This window comes from Mastigoproctus giganteus, chromosome 8 (genome assembly GCF_048544385.1).
Source record: "Mastigoproctus giganteus isolate SK-2022 chromosome 8, ASM4854438v1, whole genome shotgun sequence".
Lineage (NCBI taxonomy): Eukaryota > Metazoa > Arthropoda > Arachnida > Uropygi > Thelyphonidae > Mastigoproctus > Mastigoproctus giganteus.
This window is the reverse complement of record NC_143582.1, coordinates 170176404-170201008: the sequence shown is the minus strand read 5'-3', so window position 1 is coordinate 170201008 and position 24605 is coordinate 170176404.

Below are 24605 nucleotides of genomic sequence, written 5' to 3'. Positions count from 1 at the left end.
GGTATGCACCTGGCCTATTCGTGACATACCTTCTGTGGTACCATCTGTGGCTAAGAGCTTAGCCACAGATGGCAAAAATGCGTAGCTGTTGAAAGAGGCTACATAAACAAGAATGAAATTGCCAGCCAAGTTCAAAATCCCTAACTCAAAATTTCTATGTGAGGGTAAATACTTATGGATCATTCTTCGTATAGATATAATGACCCACACACAAAAAAAATAATATCTTATTAGCGTCCTCCGTAAATGACCCACATACACGGATGAGCCAAAACATTATGACCAGCGAGTCGTTATGCAAGTCGAAGCAACTGCAGGTGAACTACGACGCGTACGCGGGTCGAAACACAGTAAAAAAAAAAACCACCTGATAATGAGCTCCGTTAATCAGTGTTACTTTTGTTCTTCAGATGGGAAAGGCAGTGGACTTAAGCGAGTTTGGCAAACTGAGTGAGCGCATATCCGAAACAGCACGGCTGGTGGGTGGGATGCTCACAGTCAGCCGTGGTTAGTAACTACCAAAAGTGGTCCGAGGAGGGGGAAACCCACGAACCACCGGCGACGTGTTGGACGACCACGGCTCATCGATGCTCGAGGTGAGCTAAGGCTCTCCCGGATGGTACGTAGCAACAGAAAGGCGACTGTCGCGCAACTCGCCGGTAATTGGAATGCTGGTGACGGGAGTAATGTGTCACAACACACAGTACATGGAACCATGCTGAAAATGGGGCTCGTAGCCGCAGGCCGCTCCGAATGCCCATGCTAACCACGGTTCACCAGCGACAGCGCCTACAATGGGCACGCGAGCATCGAAACTGGACCTTGAGTGATTGGAAGAAGGTCATCTGGTCCGATGAATCACGTTTCCTGTTGCATGTGTGGACGGCCGGGTACGTGTGTGTCGTTTATCCGGGAAAGTGATGGCGCCTGGATGGCCCGTGGGACGAAAACAAGCCGGTGGCGGCGGTGTCATGCTTTGGCGATGTTCTGCTGGGATACCCTGGGTCCAGTCATCCATGTGCTAGGCACTCTAACGTGTACCATCTACCTAAACATTATTGCTGACCACGTACACCCTTTTATGGCAACGGTCTTCCCCTCTGGCGGTGTCGTCTTTCAGCAGGATAATGCGCCACGCCACACCACCCAGATTGTTCGCGACTGATTCGTGTAACATGAGAAAGACTTCCAGGTATTGCCCTGGTCTTCAAATTCCCCAGACATCAATCCCATCAAGCATCTCTGCTTTGTGTTGGAACAGCAACTCCGATCTGCGGCGTCTCAACCATGGACCTTACAGGAGTTAAAGAATCTGCTAGTTACGCATTGGTACCAAATACCACAAGACACATTTTAGAAACCTTGTAGCGTTCATATATATATATATATATATATATATATATATAACAATATTTTAGTTAATTATAATACCAACTAGATAAATTTGGTAAAAGTATTAGGGGTGAAAGCTATACTCATTAGCTCAAAGTGCCAAATTTAATAAACCCAAGTTGGACTTCTTTGTTGTATCCTATAAATAAACATATAATATAATAAAATAAAAATAAAATGAAAAAAAATATTAAATTTGGCACTTTGAGCTAATGAGTATAGCTTTCACCCCTAATAATTTTGTCCAATTTATCTAGTTGGTATTATAATTATATAAATATTGTTATATACAGACAGACAGATGTAACACAATCATAAATTTGATAGCATTAACCTGTTCTGCAACTCTTTCTCTTTCTTTTTCTATTTCTTATGTTCTTTTACATAATTCATATATACATAATATAAAATATATAAAATGGCATTATCGTGAGTTGCCTGTAGTTCAACACGGTAAAATACAATGAAGAATGGTACCCTCGGGTCACTGATAAGCGAAACTAGTGTGGTGAGGGTATGGAAAAAGATTATGCAGATGGCAGCGGTTCTGAAAGAATGTAATAAATAACAACGTGGTAAATATATTATACTCTCCTGGTATTACCTTATACACTACATTTTTGGTTGGTATACAGTACGGAATACAGTATCTACTGTATTAATTTATCGTATTTTGTTCATGTATTGGAATTTGAATCATATGAAGTTCTAGCCAAAAAGTTTAAGAATGGTTCGTACTATTATCAACGCTTCTGACAAAAGTACGAATTTTTTTAAGCTAGATTATGAAAAAGTATTCGTTCATATTAGTTTAAATAAATAAAAAATAAAGTGCAGCCATTATCAACCCACTGCAGGATGGAAGCCTCCTCAACAATTCATACTGAGGGAAATGGACCATAATCTGCCACGCTGGTCCAGTGCGGGTTGGCAGATCGACCGTATTCAGCAGTCAGGGGCTTGAATCCCGGTCTACTCAAAGAGCGTGCGCTACTGCACTCCTTCAATTGACCACTCGGCTACGGATGTGGCGCTATTAGTTTACCTCATCCTAAATCATTCTATACTGCGTTAGTTGCGGCATAAAGCAGGGAAGATACATGCAACTTCTGCTCTGCGATTTTTTAAAATTAGTGATTGATTCCATAGGAAAGAGACTACATCAAATCTTGTTTCAAACTTAGTAAAACCACTTCAGAAATACATGCTGTATTACTAACAGCCTTTGAATAAATGTGATTGCCACATTCTTAATACGATAAAAAAGACTTCAGCCATGGTTACAAAACTTATTCTCTCATAAGCAGTTAATTACATGAAATTCACTGGTATAATGTATAAATTTCATTATATTAATGATTCTGTAGCCACAAAACGCCACCCATGGGCTTTGAAATTAATCAAAAATCTTTAGCTGATGCTTAAATCGGTGCCTTTGTTTGTTCAGCCGTCCAGCGTAAACGAGCTTTGATAAAATTAACTTGGTTCTCAAACGTCCCACGTGTTAAACTAAGACAAGTACTTATCAATGCGTTAGTTCTAACCGTATCTTTTGTAGCTCCTCCCCCCATTTTCTTCCACCTGGTATTTTGTACGTAGGTGTAGACAGATCATTAAGACTGAATATCTGTACGCCGTCAGAGGTGCTATCAGAACTCTGGAATTGTTTCATGTCCTTGTAGAGATTATGCCTTAATGGCTCTTTTATCATTTCTGATAATGCCTACCAGCGTGGTAGGCCAACATTCAAACAAACTTTTGGTATGTGACCTCACCCGTTGGAATATGGACATTGATAAGTCAGTGCTCCCCCTCGACCAGCTGTTCCTGCGTATGTTTCCACACCTGGATACTTAACTCGACGGGGCATGGGAGGGTCTTAACCGACAATAACTCTCTAGCGATTAACAGGCCACCATAAGTAAGTTTACATTCCTAGGTGACATTTTCTTTCAACATCTTTACGTTGTCATATCCTCGTTCAGTTGCTTGGTCGATACGTATAAAGGACACCCTCTCAGCACCACCTGTGACTGTTTATTTACAGACATGAAATTTCTCATAGTACAATATTGTGTAGTTCTATAGTCAAAGCTGTTCTTACAGGTTTCTCGTTTCGGTAACATAACGTGCTTCCAAGTCATAATTTAAGTGAGACTGAAAAACAGGCTATTTGATCTCAGATTTCAATGCAATGTTAAAACTGCAACTCGTTGATTTTTGCTATTTTTCTCATTAATGCGTCTTTTCCGAATCCTTCCAAAAGTACATGTATAATGGACAGGAGAGCAGCAGCAAACGACAGAACGCAGTTGTCCATTCTATAGGAATAAGGAAAGAAGGAACAAAAGGTAAAAGTTCGTACTTTCTCGTGGACAAAACTTTGGCGGGCACTCTTTCGACTGTCTGGCTTTCTCATTTAATTTATTTCTCATTCTTTTCCCAGAAGAACTAATTTCAAACCAGAATGACTTTTCGATAGGACTCATCCGACTGGACTACCTGATTGGACTTTACTGGCTGCACTTACCTGACAATACGAACTTGCCTTCTCCTTCCATGGATCGGAGTTTTTATTTTCTGTTTCTCCACAGCTCCTAAAGGGGCAGAAATTGTGGCCTCACGAGGCGAATTCTTTTGCTGGTACCCAGGATTTGGGTCTCCTGTGGTACGGGATTGCTGGCACTTACTGCTTTCTCCATATGGATGCGAGATCAATTTTTTTTTTTTTGCTGGCACCCAAGGACTCATTACTGTCTGTGGGTATTTATTTATTTAATTTTTTGCTGGCACCCACTGCCTATGGGTGCGGGATTTCATTTTTCCTGGCCTCTTGCCCTTCTTTCGAGGCGGGATTTTGCTGGTGCCTGGGTTCGGGCTCCCTAGGTACGGGATCGTAGCATCCACTAGTCTTGCACTTAACCAGTGGACTTTGGATGGGTTTTTTTTCCCCCCATTTCTTTTTTCTATTTGAATGACCGCAAACTCGTTTTGGGCATTCAGTACGAGCTACTCGAGGTCCGCCACATTACATGCGTAGTTGTGGCCCACCTCCTACCTCCTCGTGGTGTAGACGGACATTGGGCAGGCTTTCCAGGTGATCGCCTGCCTGGCGACAAACAGGCCAGAAACAACTAAACAACACAACAACCCACACTGCACAAACATTACACACATTTCTGACCTGTTACAGTGATCTGTAACCTTCACAGCGTACAAAGGCGGAGTTGAACTCACGTTCAGGTGCAGTCCCACATAAGATACTATACATGTCTACAACTGGTACAGTCCTCACCTCATGTGACCTCTAGAATTAACTATTACGTCACAGCGTGAAGCGTTCCAATACATGTTGGAGGATATAATGCTCATTTAAAGTTAAATTAAAACTTACATTAAATTAGGGATTAAATCAAAATCTACAGTTAAATTAGTTAGCCGATGTAACATTAATGTCAAGCAAAGTAATTAAGCATCACAAGTTCATACATTATAGTGTTATACTATCTGTGTTAAGTATATAATGGAAATTCAGGATAGGCACAGTTCATATGGTGAAAAAATGAATCCATATAATACAGACATAGTTATAATATACTATACTAGCAGTACCCCTTGCAAAAATTTCGCAATTGGTGGCAGAGTTTTTCTCTAGCTGTTCTAAACTAATGTAGCCGTGTTTGGTCGCGAGCAGGTAAGCCAGTATGCGTTGAATCCTTTCTTATTTCTGTAAAATAAAACTATTATTTCTTTTAAGGTAGGCAAAACTAGTAGAAAAAATTGGCCCGTTCTGTAAAATAAAAGTATTCGGATTTTTTACTATTCGGAATTTTTATATTTTCCCATGTTTCTGCACACGTAGGAAGAAATATCTTCAATTTGAGAACAAATCGGTTAGGCCTATCGTACGCAATGGCTACAGCTAGCTGTACCCGTTGCAAAAATTTCACAATTGGTAGCAGAGTTTTATTATTGTTATTTATTATTTTTTCGGGACAAAGGACACCATTGTGCGAACGTGCAAATCGTTAATCTGTTAAATTGTTAAAGTGAAAATTGTTAATCAGAAGAAAACGCCTTATCAACTTAGACAACTGTTTGTTTAACAGTTAACATCTTCTTGTGGCTCCATCTATGAAGTGAATGTTAAACTATTCTCGTTTGTAGTACAAAACTGGTCCCGTAAAATTAAACTATTCGGAATTTTTAAATTTTAACAACTTTGTGCACACCTAGGAAGAAATATCTTCAATTTGGGACCATTTCCAACCCGATCGGTTAAGCCTCACTGAATGTCAAAAGAAAACGGCTTCCATATTAAATTTATAGATGGTGGTCACAAACTCCTTTAATAACGACAAACTAACATCAGATGGTGCTACATTTATAAATTGATAAATTTTTTATTTATACTCCTGGATGACCCCACTGTGTCAGAGGAGTTCACAAGATAGAGAGAATACAATGAATAGCATTGTATTTAGCAGTCATCCAAGCTTGAACTACAGCCACTCAAACTTAACGTACTTATACACCCTCGCCCTGATCACTCGGCTACGGCGTCCTTAGCATTATCGTATGCCCAGAGGTTCCCAACTTTTATGCCTTGCACCCACTTAAAACATTTCCTACATTTCACGCCCCCCCCCCCCCCATCTGCCGTGTCCAAAAATTGCATGCGTCCATATACTATTTAGAGTAAACCCTCGCTAATCCGGAGTAATTGAGGGAGAAGTCATTGGGATTACGCGAGAATCCGGATTAGTGAAGCAAAATGTAGCCCTAGAAGACAAAAAAAATCTTAGAACACAAATAAATGGAAAATTTAATGATATAGGTAGTGCTGATGAAAATAAATAAAACAAAATCACTGTAGAGCCTTTATTTAAAAACTATAAAGAGATAATAGTTTTTATGTTGTTAATTGTCTTTTGTCTTCTTATACATTTATCAGGTGGCACTGACGTTGCACACCAACGCAACTTGATCGTTGCAGTGAATAACCACTTAAATACAGCTTCTTCCAGCAACACTTCGTTTGGCTTTATTAATGTCTCTCTATTTAATACACTGCTTTTATCACTCCCCACATTGAATTTTAAAGGAAATGTCTTTATAGATTCTTTTTGTTCTTTAATATCTGACACAGCCTGTTGACCAATAACAAATTCCTAAGAATTTTTTTTTTTTCCAGGAACACCATTTTCAAGTTAATGATAGTTAAAGTAAAATGTTTTCTTTTTATTTCACTTTTTAATTCTTTAGAGCCCATAATTATTTCTTTAGAGCCCATATACATATAAATAAATACGCAAATGAAGTAATATGAGCAATAGCATCCGTCCGACTCAGAGTGAACAACACGCAACACAATGTAATATGTTCCATCTCTCTGCACAGTCAATCAGCGCGCAGTCAGAGTTACTCATCTGCCTTCCTAAATCCCGTGTCTTTCAAAGTTCTCAACTGAACAGAATTTTCATATTTCGATCCGGATTATACGACATCCGGATTAACTGTAACCGGATTAGCGAGGGTTTAGTGTATTTGCGAAATATAAAAACTCTTCACTTCTGCCTGAAACCTACTCAATCCTCTTGAAAATGTCATAAATTCTTCCTATTGCCGGTGGTATCCCAGTACATTTCAATAGATAAATCTATCTCTTCACGAGCACCGTGGCAAAGCGTCAAATTGCAAATAGCTTCGCTAGTCTTAGTTAATCCTACTTGACTGCTACGAAAACCGAACAATATAAATTTCAGAAAGGAGGTATAAATACCATGGCGGAAACCGGTTTCATAAGAACAGCTGCCAAGAAGGAATGAGCTTTTAAAACCAAGACGTGGAATAACTTCCTGATAATTTCGCTTAATAAATCGACTTAACCTTTATTAGTAACTATTTTTTATTATTCATGCTATTCAACTATGATATCATAGGAAAATCAAGCGTAGTATAATTATTTGAAGTACTAATCAAAATTCATCCCATATAATGCATAATTTGTTATAGAATAGGGATGCATTTGGGGGTGAATAAATATAGGAATAACTAATAAATCTTTAAGAATACTTTAAAATGTATAAATAAATTTGAGCAAAATAGAATTGGGGACAAGTTACTACTATGGATAAAGGGATGGTTGAGTGAGTGGTTATCAATGGATACTGCTCTTCGTGGACATGTTATTAGTGGACTCCAACAGGGTTCGGTGATAGGCCCATTGTTGTTTTTGTATTTATTAATGATAATGATGAAGGTATATCAGGATTAATGTCTAAGTTTGCATATGATACAAAGGGTGGCAGGGTAGTTAATGACAATAACGAAGGTATGCTGCTGCAACAAGATCTAGAAAAATTAGGCAGATGTGCTGAGAAACGGCAATTGAAATTTAAAATTGACAAATGCCAGTTACTGCATATGGTTTAGCAGTAATCCCAGAATAACATATCAATTGTATAGTACTAAACTCAGGGTAGTGGAAAATGAAAAAGACCTGTGGGGTGATTGTGCAGTCAGATATGAAGTTTTCTGACCAGTGCAGATTGGTTGCCAGAACAGCTCGTGGGGTTTTGTTGATGGTATACAGGAATTACCCCGTTGTACTATATAAGGCAATTTTTAGGCTGCATCTTGGGTACATGATGAAAAATGAGGTCTGGAGACCTCATTTTAGGAAGGATGTGGATCTATTGTAACGAGTGTGGAGAAGTGCAGAGATTAGTGAGGAGAACAAAAGGGCGCTCGTACCAAGAAAGGCTTCAGTTCTGCAAACTGAAAGGAGATATGACCGAGATGTTCAGGGCTTTGAATGGATTGAGTAAGCACAATGTTGATGGAATCCTTCTCTTGCTATGAGGGGACATAATTTCAAACAGAGAAAGGGCGGTTGCAGGATAGATGTGCGGAAATTTGCCTTCAAAAAGCGGGCGGTCAATTGTTGAAATAAACTTCTATCTATGTGGTAGTGGGTAGTTTGAATAAATTCAAGAAAGAACGAGACAAACTATTAGAGGGAATGGGGGATGGATAGATTGAATGAGAATAAATTACTAAAGTAATCACAAACAATTTGTCTAAGCAGCATATAAGCTTTGTTAGGCCATTCGAATGACATTCCTATCTATGCCACATTTAACTAATTGGAATATGCAGCAGCCTGGAAAGCAAGGTGTCGGGATTTCAAGCCCTGCTGTGAATCATAATGGAACAAGTACATGAGCTGCTAACTAAGAGTAAGAACAGGTGAATGCACACTCATGCTAGAGGCATAGTAAATAAATTGAATGAATCTGAAATACTAGAGTAAATAAATTGAATGAATCTGAAATACTCATGCTAGAGGCATAGTAAATAAATTGAATGAATCTGAAATACTGATTAAGTCATCAACAGCAAATATTGTGGGGAAATCGGAGACTTGGTATCACTCAGATATAAGAAATGCTGAATTTGAATATGGGGAGTACAATGTTTACAGAAAGGACAGACAGGCCAAGGTTATGCTCTTAGTTAAGAAGCATATTAAATATAAGGCAATGACAAAAATGAGAGTAGAAGTGTGTTATAGGCCTAATCATGACTAACATATAGGGTAGTGCAAAAGCATCATTTTAACATAGCCATCTACCAAAGTAGTTAAATTAATAATAGATGGCCACGGAGTTTTTGAGAATAGGTAACAACAATCTTCTCTACTGAGGAGGCGTTGTCTATTCGAGGAATTTTAATTTTTGAGTAGTGTGAGTTGAGTACTGTCCCTTTCTTCCTTCGACGGTATTTCTTCCTCTCCTACTATCACTTTCCTACATCCTTTTTGCTTTCCTAAGTCTAATAGGGATAGTGTGAGGATAACAGAGATCTTTATCCCATACCATATTTCAAATGGTGCCGTAGGGGGGGGGGGGGGATGGTGGCCATGGAGTTTCCGAGAATAGGTAACAACAATTCTTCTCTACTAAGGAAACGTTGCCTATTCGAGGAATTTTTGAGTGGTGTGACTTTAACGAGTAACTGTCCCTTTCTTCATTAGATAGCATTTCTTCCTCTCTTACTATCCCTTTCCTACATCCTTTTTGCTTTTTTGCTTTCCTAAGTCTAATACGGATAGTATGAGGATAACAGAGATCTTTATCCATACCATATTTCAAACGGTGCCGTCTGGGTGGTGCTATACACTGAGAAAAAGTAACAGTAGTCTTCTCCATTGGAGGCCTGAAGTGGTGAAACCCATGTTTAGTCTCTAGAGCAAAGTTTCCGGCATCCCCCCTCCCCATACTTCTCTTTCAACCCATGCACGGTACTAAGTACTATAGGTTTTGATACCTTTCGTGTTTGAGGTTTTCATAAAAAAAAAAAAAAACTGGTGAAGTGTTACTTATTCAAGGTAGTATAATACCATGGCAACTTGTTGTGAAGGCATTCACAATATGAGATATTACCAAAACAATGCCAATTTAATTTAACTACTTTGGTCGATGGCTACGTTAAAAGGATGCTTTTGCACTAACCTGTATGTTAGTCATTCTATCTCGTAGTATGAGGCCTTTGCCCTTAAATATTTGATAGGCCTAATAATGGTGGCGAGTATAACAAACTACAGTAGGGGGTATGGGTGATTTGAACAGATTTTAATTGAGGTAGTTGCCGCTAGGTGGCGCACCCACCGTCGATGAACTTTGGACCGAATTTACCAGGGGGTATTCCCCCCCACGTTGCCGGTAGATGGCGCAGCCGTCGAAACACTTTGAACCGGAACACCTCTAGCAGAAGCGTGGGGGAGGGTGGGATGTGAGGCAGATCGCCTCCTGGTAAATTCGGTTCAAAGTGCCTCTATTTTGCCAGCAGACGGTCTGCCTCCTGCCCTACCCACCCCTACGCCGCCATTAAAATCGGTTCAAAGTACTTCGACAGCTGCGTCCTCTAGCGGAAGCGTGGGGGAGGGTGGGATGTGAGGCAGATCGCCCCCTGGTAAATTCGGTTCAAAGTGCCTCGATGAGTGCGCCACCTAGCGGCAACGGCAGCAATTAAAATCTGTTCAAATCACCCATACCCCTACTAACTACACAAAGAAACAGAGTGGGTCAATAAATCAGAATGTCTGATAATGGGGATTTTCACTTTCCAGATGTTGACTGGATAATTGGTGGTTTCATCACTCACCCAATAGCAACATTTTTGTGGATTTACTGGATGACTGTTTTCTACAGCAGCAAGTTAGCGAGGCAATACTCTTAGGAAACAATACTCTTGATGCGATTATCAGCGACGATTCTTCATGCATTAAGAATCTTCAGGTAAAAGACTCTCTGGTCACATTGTATTGATGTAGGATTTACTTAAAGATATAACTACTGTCAAGGTTAAAGGGAAGGCTTTTTGCTTTCATAAAGTTGTTCTGTTGTTGTTGTTGTTGTTATTATAGGATTTTAGGCGCATCAGCAACTTAGGCCATATTGCGCCAGATATATGTCTAGTCGTGTGTTCTCTGGTTGATCTGCTGTTTACTGGAATTTATACTGGAAAAACAGGGATTTCCGTGAGAAAATACCACGCTACCCTCTCCCGAGTCATATCAACTCAGCCACGTTGTGAAAATTGCCCATAAAAATTTCTCGAATCATTTGTGGAATTTGAACTCGGATCTTTTCCACCCGGTGTGGGGAGAACGGTGATTGTACCAACTGTTCTATCCACGAGCGCTTGCTTTCATAAGGATGACTACAATGGCCTTAGACAGATTTTAAATTCTTTACAGTGGACCATCTGAAATGTTACAAACGGCAAATTCTATATGGCAGGAGTGGCCAACTTAATTTGTGATGCGATCTACTTTTTTCCTTCAAAATATGCCGCGATCTACCATCTCAAAAATTTCATTGCACAAGGTGCAAAAGGTGCACAAATCGAGGGATGACTGTATATCTAAAATTCGTCGTGATCGACTGAAATTAAATCCGCGATCGACTCGTTGGCCACCCCTGCTATATGGGAAGCATTTAGGGAAGTAATAGAGAGGCTACAAATCTTTTCATAACAACTAAGAATTACCTTTCCAGGCTTATACCTAAATGGATGTTAAGTAAACTGATCAGATTTCTGGTAGAGAAGAAAAATGAATGAGATGCATATTAAATATGAAGTGGTACAGAAGTCTATGATAAATATAAACTAGTCTGCAATCAAGTTTTATGGTAGATATAAAGTTGTCTGTAGTCACAAAGAAGGTAAGGCAAGGTAAGGTAGATTACGAGAAATCTCTGGCGAAGAATGCCAAGAAAGCAGTAAAAACTTATATACTTATATTAACAATAGAAGGAAGATGTTGAATCACATTGGTCCATTTGATGTCGATGGTTTAAATGTTGATGATTCTGCTCAGGAAACTGAAAAATCGAATAAGTGTGTTGCGTCTGCATTCACGGATGAGTAGTTCTTTAGGGAAAGGAATGCCAGAAATTCATCAAAATCGAACAGAGAGCTAAATAATTTTGTGTTAAATGCTTCAAAAATGTTTTTTTGTTTTTCTATGGCCAATGTTAATAACCTCTTTTCAAGACGCTAATTATCCGTATCAGTACATAAAGTTAGTGTTTTGTGAAGTCCTTTTTTAATTCTTTGATACCATTGTATTCATACTTTTGTTACATAACGAAATGAAAGAGAAATTGTCGTAGCACGCAAATTAGGCCTGGGGTAGATGAATCTGTCCAATTATATTATGGGAGCAGCAAAGGAGGTAATCAAACCCTTATGAGTGCATCTTTGGGCTCGGGAAGGTCCCTATGGACTAGAGATAGTTTAGAGATAGAAATAGTTAAGAGTAATTTACAGATCAGTTGGCTTAACCTCTGTTCCAGGAAAAATAATGGAATCTCTAGTTAGGACTATCTAGACAGGAATGCAATTATACTGCAGCCACAGCATGGATCTTTTAAGGAGCGATCTTGTCTGACCAATCTCATTAGATACCATGATACAGTAACAAAGGAACTGAATGCAGAATTTAATTTTGATATCGGATTTCATGAGAGCTTATATTGTTGCACATAAAAGACTGCTGTACTAATTGGAGCAGGGTGGTATTAAGGGCAAGTTAGTGCTTGGATAAAGAAAGGAGCCCATATTTGTTTTCTATATTTATTAATGATATTTATAAAGATATATCAGGCATGTTTAAGTTTGCAGATGTACAAAGTTAGCAGGATTGTTAATGACAGTAATCAGGATAAGGTAAGCTACTGCAACAAGATCTAAAGAAATTAGGCAGATGGTTTGAGAAATGGCAATTGAAGTTTAACTTTGACAAATGCAAAATACTACAGATGGGTAGCAGTAATCCTAGATTAACGTACCAACTGTGGTACTAAACTCAGGTTAGAAGAAAATGAAAAAGGCTCGGGGGTTAATTATGCAGTCAGATATGAAGTTCTCTGAGCAATGAAGACAGGCTGCCAGGACAGCTCATGGGTTTTGTCAGTGATATACAGGAACTTTGCTAGGAGCAATAAGGAACTGATTATCCCATTGTACAAGGCAATGGTCAGGCCGCATCTTGACTACCTGCACACAAGTTTGGAGGCCTCAATTTAGGATGAAAAGTTGCTGGAACGGGTGTAGAGAAGGGAAACGAAATTGGTAAAGGGAACAAAAGGGTGGTCGTACCAAGAAAGGTTTCAGTTCTGCAAATTGCAGCGACTGCAGACTAGACATCTGCGAAGTGATCTGATTGAGGTGTTTAAGACTGAATGGATTGAAGTTCTAAGCTCAATGCTGATGGGATTCTTCCTCTCTCGTTCAGACTACACACATGAGGGGGCATAAATTCGTATTGAGGAAGGATGGCTTCAGGATAGATATGAGGAGATTTGTCATCAGCCAGCGGGCGGTTGATTGTTGGAACAAACTTCCATTTGTCGTTGTGGAAGCTGGTAGTTTGAATAAATTCAAGAGCTAGAAAAATTATTTGGAGAATATGGACAGGTGATGCGAGAGTTTCTTGTTTTTTCTTTTTTTGGCTGGTGCTTTATAAGCTTGCTTTCTTGCACTACTAAAAATAATAAATTTTCTGTTTATACTCCGGGACGACCAAAGGAGTTCACAAGATAGACAGAATACAAGAAACAGCACCGTATTCAGTAGTCACGGGCTTGAACCCCGGTTACTCAAGGCACGTGTATTTATGCACCGGCGAGCCTGATCACTAGGCTACAGATGTGGCATAGACAGAAACATCATTCACACTACTTCACAACTAAATAATAACCGAAAATCCCAAATTATATTATGCTGTTGCGGGTTTCGTAATAATGAAATCTGCCTCGTGTCTCTAAATGGCGGATTTTGGGCTTCTTTGCTACAGAAAAACGCAATTTCTATCCATTTCTACGTCCACCATAAGTTTTTTTTTCCCTTGTACTGATAATTTTTGTGAATCTCCTCCCATAAGTAGTATGATTTTATAGCAGGAAATCGAATAAATCCTGAAAAATCATGATATCGGCAAATCCCCGAGATGTTATGGATACAGGCGTTCTTGAAACCTATGTTCCACAGTTAGCTCCTGTTTTCTGTCACCTTTTGGTACGGTGGTAGTTGTGTTAAACGCCAGAGCTTCTAAGGCTGAGGTGTCAGTATATTTTTTCTGTAACTGCGTGTATAATTTGGTCAGTTTGCCTTTTTTCTGGATAAAAAATCAGAGTTTAGGAGAGATGAAACCATGTACGCCTTGCCCGAGATAGACTAACGAGTCCAAGTTGTGAAAAAACGTCAGTGAAAGTTGTTCCCATCTTTGAAAGGATTCGAACCTAGGCTCTTACTATACTGTGTGGAAGGACGGTGATACTAACCACTGTTCTAATCCCGAGGGAGTGTGTTGTAGCCTACTATTCCATTGGTGTTTCTCCTTCTGCATGTAAATTTTCCTACGTCCAGCCAGTTTATAAGTATACACAACCGTAGTCGAGCAGTCAGTGTACAAGTACAGAGTTGCTAACGCTGCGTGTTCGAATTTACATAAGGCCACAAAATACTGCATCTCCATCTTGTATTCATCTAATACCATGTATCCATCCACAAAAAAAAATAAAAAAAATTCCAGAATAGAGAAAGGGAGGAAGTCCTACTTTTTATAATTTTAAACATGCCAAAATTAGGATGATTTATCTGACATGTATTTGTTAGAGAAGGGTGGTCATAATCTCACCACTCTATAAGTTAATTATAAGACCGCTCTTGGAATACTGCAACCAAATATGGAAATCACACCTAAAAAAGGACATCGTGCTCCTTAAAAAGTTCAAAGACAGGGTACTGCTTGCTGAGATCTGAAAAAGGGCATCCTTATGCGAAATTACTTCAAATATGTAAGCCACACAGCTTGGGAACCAAGCATCTTAAGGGGGGGGGGGGGTGACTTCAAGGCGAAATTGACTGTTATAAATGAATGTCCTGCTTGGCAGCCTAGTCGACACGATACAGTGCCCAGTGGCGTTTGCACTCGTTTGGAGAGGTCTAGATTCGATTCCGGTTGAAGACTGGGAGAATTTCTAAATTCCTCTACACTCGAGGCTGTAGTTAGTCGATCTCAGGAGGAAGAGGACGGGCGTAGCGTTTCCCCATGAGTTATTTCGGGTTTTTCAGCTTACAAAATATGCAAATCGGCACGTTAATACTCACTTCTACAGGCAAAACTGACTTAGAGTTATTTAACGCACGCTTGAGGCCGTTAAATGCCAATTGACACTTTTTTTTGTTATTAATGATTCCAGAACAAGGGACCATAAATTAAAATTATTCCTTTCTTTCCTTCTACTATTACTTATACTCTTACTTTACAGTCCTGTTATTACTCCTGTTTACTGTAAACTTACAAAGTATATAGGAAAACGTAAACTTTATACGTTTACATTTTCCCGTATTTCTTTATGTTTAAATGCATTAATTATTCCTTCTTAGGCTTAAAACTTTAAAGCAAAAAACGTTAAAACTTAAAACATAAATTATTTATCTTTCGCATTATTAAGTTAATATTATTAGTTTATTTACATTTCTTTACTTAACCATAGTAATAATAATTATTAGCTTTAATTATCTTTTTAGTCCTTCACTTTTCATGTCCGCTATTTTCTTTTCTTTTCTTTTTTTCTTATCCTCATGGATAAGAACTTGGCGACCATCGAATCCACCTCAGCTTCCTTTCTGAATAATTTTTTTTAATGCGATGTGTTGGATTAAACCTTTAAGACTATTTAACTTTACACTATTTCATTTTATGTGGGTATGTGGGGTGGGAGTAAACTCAGACTTCAACTGGGCCCACTGTCTTGAAATTAATGCTCCCCCTGCCTTTAAGGATCCCTATCGTGGTAGGGGCCTGACGAGCTACTTCCCTTATCAATCCTTCCGCAACTCTGCGCCCACTAGGCAAAGCTAACTAGAGCAGAGCGCTTGTGGCGTTCCATTTTCATAAGTCTACTAATCTGCAATCTTTTAGTCTACGCAAACCAACCAATATTGTGCGTTAGTGGCGCCATCTGTTGTGCGTCTTTTCTGCATGAATTTGTTTAGAAATACATTCATAGTCTATTAATTGCGTGCATATGACCAATAATATCTGTACATTAATAGTTATATATTAGCAGGAATGCATCAGGGGAGAGGGGAAGCTGCGGGACTTCAGTCCCACCAAAAGAGACACGATTTAAATGGAGTGGGGAATGGAAACGCACAATAATTTTCTTTACTAAAAAGAAGCAACAGCGTTCGTCCCACACGTCCAAACTTAAATTACAACAAAATTTTGCCCAACCTTTTAGGCTCCTAGAACTCGTCCTTTCAGCGTACAACTCCACGTAGCAATTTTAACGAAATCTTACCTAAATCAACCGCGATCACTTCAACCTTTTTTTTTCAGTCCTTGCCACTGAAATCCCAGGAAAGTAGATGGCAGGACCTGCCAGAGTATCACTGGTAACACCTGTATAGCGTCCACGTGGCGGGGTATGGGCAACGTTGGTTCCCAATAGGTGCCGGTGGCCAATAAGCCAGAGGAACAATGGGCACAACATCTTACACAACCCACGATCCACACACTTTTAAATCTCTGGCTTGACACTGTTCTGTTTCCGATACAATGTGCATACGCGGAGATGGGAGAAATCCCAGGTGCCGTTTGACCCGAATATACCTTATACAAAGAAGAAGCTTTGATCTTCAGCATCCCCCAAAGAAAAATCCTTCCCAGTTGAAATCATGACGTCCAGTGTGTGTATTTATATATTGTATATGTAAATTTCATATAATAAATATATAAAACATAATACATAACTATTTATATTTATTTATATATGAATAAATACAAATACGGATTCTAAGGTCATGAGGCCTTAACTGCCTCAGTAAATTCATTTATTACACATATTGTGTCTGTACATTAAGTGTAAAATGTGTCAGTTTCTCCGTTTTACGGAATCCTAAAATCCACGTTTCCTGGGAGAGAAAAATTAGCTTTGCTGGTTCTGTTTTGTTCTGCTCCATCTATCCTTATAACAGAATATGTTGAGAAAAATCAAACTGTGAATTCGACACGGATTCACAGTTTCTCGTAATCCATCTATCCTTATTACAGAATATGTTTCCAGTTTCATAATTAAATCGTCAACAAGACTACCACTACTTCCTGTGAAACCGAAGCATTCAGAGCATTCTGCACTGAAAGATCCAGTCCGGCCGCAGGAATGGAGAAAGCGCCCCTCGGGGTATTACGAGACACTTGCATCCGTGTCGAATTCACAGTTTGATTTTTATCTAGGGTATTACGAGACACTTGCATCCGTGTCGAATTCACAGTTTGATTTTTATCTAGGGTAACTCCTGTTCTCAGAGCGTCAATCTCGCCTAACAGTACACTACGTTTTAATTTAAGTTCGTCGCACTCCCTACATCTAGCACACAGATAGAAATCACCATCATATAGAGAAAGTTCTTCATACATGTGACAGGATAATACACGGGCAAGCTGCCACCCGTAAAGAGTTTATATTATAAAAAGCAATTTTTTATTTCAAACCAAATTTGTTTTACGGCCTATCAGCCACATCTGGCAGCGAAACCCATAAGTGAAATTGTGTGCAGAATTACGCAGCAACAAACTTCTCATTTGAAACTTCCAAATATTGTTACCTCTTTTTATAATAACAATCTAGACTACAGTACTTACTAATTTTAGTCAGTTTTCTCTTCTATGCACACAAAAATACAACACATACAGGACCTCGGAGTCTTTTCTGATCCGAAGCTAAGATTTGATGCTCACATAGAACATTCCGTAAGCAATTTAACGCCTTAAGCTGAGAGCGAAACAGCACTTACTCCACATCAGCAATGCTGCAACCACTATCCAATATCTCCAAACCACAGTTTATTCCTTAATTTTACATGATGTTGAAATTTGGGCAAATGAAACCAGCACTTCAGAAACCGGTGTATGCAAGTGAATACTGGACTCTCAAATGGACACTCATAAGCACGCCGACCTTCTCAACTGAGAACCACTTACATGGCTGAGCATTTAGGTACTCAGCCATGTAAGTGCTGAGCACCCAGGCTCCCAAAGTTCATTGACATCAGACGTTTAATTACTACTGCAAAAATCTTCACAGACACGATAAATGTCCTGACTATCTGGGATATCTGCTAGTGGCACAAACCTCCGCCATCCTTGAGATCCTACCCTCACACTTATCCCGAAACACAATCGTCTGAAAAATGGGCACCGGCAGGATTTTTTGGGGGAAAAAAAAAAAAAAAAAATTATAGTACGTCCATTATCCGAACATTGATTATACAAATCGTCAAAAATAAATTACAATATCTACTTTAAGTGCACTGCTTGTTATGCTGAAAATTACTGCTGCCGCTTGATGCATTCGTTTCCGATTATTTATTTGAAGATACAGTATAGCATAAAAAAAAAAAAAAAAGGTAAAGTGCAGCCATTATCAACCCACTGCAGGATGGAAGCCTCCTCAACAATTCATGCTGAGGGAATCTTCTCCCCCCCCCACAGCTGACAGAGGGAATAGCCCAAAACTCCCATACCAACTGTGTGCCTTCAAATTAAGCCATGGACTTGCGGTGGGCATCATTTGCCATCATTTTCAGTCGCCTATCCTACTATCCTACCATACACCCGATAATTTGAACTGTAACGGTTATCCGGATTTTGAAATGGAAATAAGAACAGGAAAACAATGATCCCCAGGGCCAGAGTGACGACCCTGTTATTGCGGAACCCCAGGTTGAAGAGGAGGACCCCGTTCTGGATCCCAACTCACCAAGCGGAAAAATCGCAATCAGCTGATCGCCAAGTTGGGGCGGGAAACACGTTCCCAGACAGAGACTAAAGAACAGCCAGAAATAGCTGCATCACAAAAGAATCGAAAGAAGACAAACAGCAGGACTCATCCCTCGACCATGCCATACCAGAGGGTACCATATATGAAAAGACGCTCTTTCTCAAAACCGCACTTGAGAACATTTTCAACGAAAATTCAAATAGTGTCAGCAGCACTCAGATCTGAGATTGTCACAATCTTCCACAAGATGGAGACAATTTGGTAGTGACGGGCTCGATCTTCCACAAGATGGAGACAATCCTACATGATGAACATCTTGACAAAGAGAGAGCTACCACACGACTACAAGTCTATATGGAATTGAACTCGTTATTTGGTTTTTAGGAGCATTAGCAACTAAGGCTATATTTCTCCGGGAATATGCGGTGGTCATTCCCTGACTTTTCCGCATCCTCCATATTTGGTAGTGACGGGCTCGAACCCCGGTCTAATCAAGAAGCGTGTGCTACGCACTGCAGCTCCTTCCCACCTGGCTACGGAGGCGCCCTATATGGAATGCGGAGCAAGTCACATGCCACAGCGCGCCCAGACATATTCAGAAGCGCTGAGGACCCCAACAGCAACGGAAACGCAACAGACAACAACAACGTACCAGAAGAGGAAGACGCTCCTATCAATACCAAACCTGGTGATACTCAGATCGAAAGAAACAGGAAAAATTCCCACAAGCGAAGACCTCAAAGCAAAAGTAATAAATAACATGAAGGAGGACCTGAAGCTAACACGAATAAAAGGGATGAGAAAGATGAGAGACGTAAGACTGGTAATAGAGACAGACACCAGGCAAGAAATCCAGAGCATCATTGAAAACTCAAGATTGACGCCCTTGGATTAACGGCCCAGCCGCCCAAAAGGAAGGGACCGAATATATCAATTTATGACGTTAGCCCAGAAATTACGGCCACCCAGTTAGTTGAAGAACTTTACCACAGAAACCTCCAACGCAAAATCCTGGACAAGCAGCAGCAGCCGCAAGAAGTAATAACACCAAAGTTCCACATAGAGGCGAGAGGGGGCTTAAAAAACAGTTGGAGTGTGGACCTTATCCCTGAGGCGTGGGAAGTCCTCAAGGACCGGACAAGGGTCTACATAGAATTGGGAAGCTATCGTTTTCGAGAGCGGGTGGCAGTACCGAAATGCTTTAGATGCTGTAAGTTCGGCCACTCCAGCCACGTCTGTTACCAGACGGTCCGAACATGCGGACATTGCACTGAAAAGGGCCACGAATATAAAGAATGTCCACACAAAGACAAGGAAGCCACATGCGCAAATTGTAAAACAATAAAACTCGAATATACACACTCAGTCAGGGATCCTAACTGCCCAATCTATATAAAAGCCAAGAGCACCTACCAAAACAGAATCGATTATAGGTACAAAAATTAAGAAATATAACACAACCATGATCAAAATAATACAAACAAACGCCCAGCGAGAAAAAGCGGTGGCTGACCAGATTCGGGTCAAGGCCGATGAAGAGAACATAGACGTTATTATATTACAGGAGCCGTACGTCCATGCAAGGCGGGTGGCGGGCTACCCACTACAATATAAAATGATCCACACAGAGGAAGACATCCCGTGGGCGGCGGTATTGGTCAGAAACAAGAATATTACCGCAACAAGAATAACGCAACTATGCACGGCTTGGGCAGCCTGTGCCCAACTCATCACAGCACTGGGCTCCCCTCTACGTGGTGGCTCTATACAGTAGACCCGGACAAGAAATAGAGATCGCCATCAACTACCTACGCTACCTACAGAACACCCTGCCAAACGAAACAATCATAATAGGCTCGGATGTAAACTGCAGCTCCCCGCTATGGTACAGCGATACAGATGATAGAAAAGGGACAACAAACGGACAACAGCTTGAGAATTACCTGACAGGATCGCAGTTAGCGGTCCTAAACCAGCCACACCAGTTACCGACATTCTGTAACACTCTCTGGGAGGCCACAATCGACATATCCTTAGCCACTAGGAACCAGGAGAACCACGTGGCCGACTGGAGGGTGGAGGAAGCCTGGACCACCTCGGATCACCGAGTTATAACTTGCACAATAACAAGAACAATGACAAGTGCAACAACAATCAACTAACAATGCCTTAGATATGCAGTTGCCAAAGCCGACTGGCCACTGTTCAAAGAACTACTGACCACAGCGATCGACAGTAACCCACTAACCCTGAACCCACTGAACAGCCAGGACGAACTGCAGAAAGGTACTACGGAACTGATGACAACTATCAGTAACCAAGTAATAAGAAAAAAACACCCCCAACTGGGGGCAGTTGGGGGTGTTTGGGGGTGTACCTGGTGGACTCGAGAAATTGCCACGCTCCGGCGGCAAACGATAAAAGCGAGCAAGCACTTTCAGAGCGCCCGCAGATCATGGCCTGCAAACGAAGTCGAAGCCCTGAGACAGCAATATATGGAGATAAGGAAGCGCTATACTGATGCCATTAAGTAGAGCAAAAGACGCTCTTGGGAGCTCTTAGTATCTACAGAAGGAAACATTGACCCCTAGGGCCTAGTCTATAAGGTAACCACCAACAAAATGCCCAGAGGCGAGGTGAATGCCACCACCAGGACCCGGCAGGGAAACCATACCACGACCTGGGAGCAGTCGATGGACAACATACTGGACACAATCTACCAGAAACCAGCGATGCCGATACTACCAGCACCGAGCCAAATATGCGAGAGCAATGCCAACTCAGGCAATGGAGGGCCCCTTTTACCATGGACAAGCTCAACGCGGCAGATAATCGAGTAAGAAGCAAGAAATGCCCAGTTATCGACATGATTGAGCCTGAAATCTTAAAGAAAACTGTCGAATACGCACGGTACCTATTGCTCACCCTATAACAACAGATGCCTGGAAGCCGCCCACTTTCCAAAGGCATGGAAAACGGCCAACTTAAAACTAATTCCAAAAAACCCAGAAAGCCCAGATGCATATCGACCCATCGCACTGCTCTCGGTGGTAAGTAAAGTATTTGAAAGACTACTTCACAGAAGAATAATTGCCCACTACGGAAAAGCTGGACTCCATGCCACGAATCAGTATGGCTTCAAGCCAGGGACCTCGACAGTGGACGCACTGGGAAACCTACTCAGGACGGTGCAAGAATGTAGAAACAAGTGCCTGCTTCTCATCTCGGTTGACTTTGCTAGGGCGTTTGACTCACTTTGGTGGCCAAGCGTCCTGGCGAGGTTGAAGGAGGCAGCGGTACCAACCAACCTATTTAAGGTCATAGAAAACTATTTATCACATAGAAGAGTGGAGATCAATGTAGAATATTAAAAGATCACAAGAGAAGTGGACAGAGGCTGTCCGCAGGGTCGGTGCTGGGACCACTCCTGTGGAATATGGTCTTAGATGAGTTCTTGGTGATGGATCTGGGACCCGTCGGGAAACAAGCATTCGCTGATGACCTGATATTGACCGTGGGAGCGGATTCCCGAGTCCAGTTGGAAACCCAAGCAAACCAGGCGCTGCAGAAACTCCAGCAATGGGCCGCAAAACACCAGCTCAAAATTTCACCCATAAAGACCTCTTCAATCCTGCTTAAAGGAACCTTGCAATTGCGACGACCGCCGCAAATCAAAATTGACAATATCACCATTAAGTTTGTAAACCAACTTAAGTACCTAGGCGTGGTCCTGGACAACAACCTCTCGTTCCAGCTGCACCTAAAGTACATAAGAAAACAAAATCAGGAACTATTCTGCACTGGTAGCCAGAATTACTAGGAAAGACTGGGGACTCAAAAAAAAAGAACCCTGACGCTATATTACAATACATTTCTCCCAGCAATTACTTACGCCTCAGCAATTTGGTTCCCAAAAACTGCATTGGCAGTGAATAGAAGAATCCTGGACATGATCCAAAGGACCATACTCTTATCTAGGCATTTTGCATGTAGCACAGTGAGTACCCCAGCACTGCAAGTACTTGCTGGAGCGCTTTCTTTGGATCTGGAGGTCGTTCGCACAGGTCTGCTATACTTGCTATCCAGGGGAGTGGCAGACACATATCTGGACTACACAACTGACCCAGCGAACAACCGAGACAGAAAAAACTAGACTACAGACCCACCTGCTAAAATTATGGCAGAGAAGATGGACGGATACCACCAAGGGCGAAATAACCAGAAGATATCTACCAGACCTCCAGAAAATCTACCCAAAACAGCCGACCTGGTACTTCCCTAGGGTAACATATGACATCTTTAATAACAGGCCACGGACCCTACAATGAAAAGCTGCACGGATTCTGACTCACTGAGGACCCCGACTGTACGTGCCATGAGACAGAAAGCTGGAATCACATAGTGTACGAATGCCCACAATATGAAGACTCAGAGGGATACTTATAATAAAAATAAGACACCTACCAAAAGGATTGGAATCCCATTTCATAGATACTGAGGATGAATACACAGCATTATCCCAGTTCGCACAAGACCTCTTCGTCAGGAGAAGGGCATTAATCACCATCTACAATGACTGACATCAAGTACCACTATTCAGACACTAGCCAGGGCAATGTAAGGGCTGAAACCAAAGATGAAGGACATAAGGACGGGGCTTGTCCCATGAGTGAAGAAACTTGAAAACAGAAATGCAGCAGTAGCTGCCAATAGCCATATAAATAATAAATAAATAAATTTTTCTGTTTATACTCTGGGACGACCAAACGGTCAGAGGAGTTCACAAGATAGACAGAATGCAAGAAACAGCACCGTATTCAGCAGTCACAGGCTTGAGCCCCAGTCACTCAAGGCACGTGTACTTATGCACCCGCGCGCCTGACCACTAGGCTACGGCGGCCTTTATGGCGATCTGAAGAGGGCACTCTAGCCCCCGTCACCTTTATACCTACATCCTTGGGGGGGAGACGTTTTCGTCCTTTCCCCTTCTCTCCACCCCATATCTTCTACTCTGGTGGGGCAGGGGCATGCCCCACTGAAAACTGGGGCTACCTACTCTATTGGCCCATATTTCTGTCTTTCTTCCTCTAGCCTTCTGCCTGCCTCCCCCTCTCTACCTATACGCTAGCGAAAGCCATACACATCAAAAACTTAACATGTATAAATTACCTAACGCCCATAACTTGGCCTAGAAAAACCAAGCGATTCTACCCCTACGTCGACTCGTTTCTTTTTTTTCTCTCTCTTTTTTTTTTTTTTTAAAGGTCCTAGCCGCCGAAATCTCAGGAAATTAAGCGGCAGGACCTGCCAGAGTGAAAAGAGTGAAACTGGGTTCCTGATCTGCCTCCACAATGTAAACTACGCGGAGATGGGGGAAACCCCTGGTGCCGTTTGACCCTAAACACACTTTACACTTATATGAAACTATATTCGCAGAGAAGCCGAGAAGACTGCAATTTTTATTTAAAGATAATGACGAAAATGAACGGGGTCTAATTCTGTTTTGCAAGTTATTTTAATTTTTTTTTTGTAGAATTTGTATTGATTGAATGTTTCAATAAATTAATGAGAATATTAAAAATTGTTTATTACTTCGACATCCAAAGGTGGCGCAGCAAGGTGGTGCACTTGCACCACTTTGCTGCCGGCGCCCATGGTCTGAAACTATGCGATCGTATCTTACCTGTCCAAGCACTTCCAAAAATACAGGCACTTCTACGACTTGCAATTGACCTGCAGAAGGTGAAGACCGATAAGAAATACCCTCGCATTCTCCTAAAGTGGATCACATCTGCACAACTGGAATAACTCTTCCTAAATATTATTGTGGTATAAGTTGTGCTAGATTGC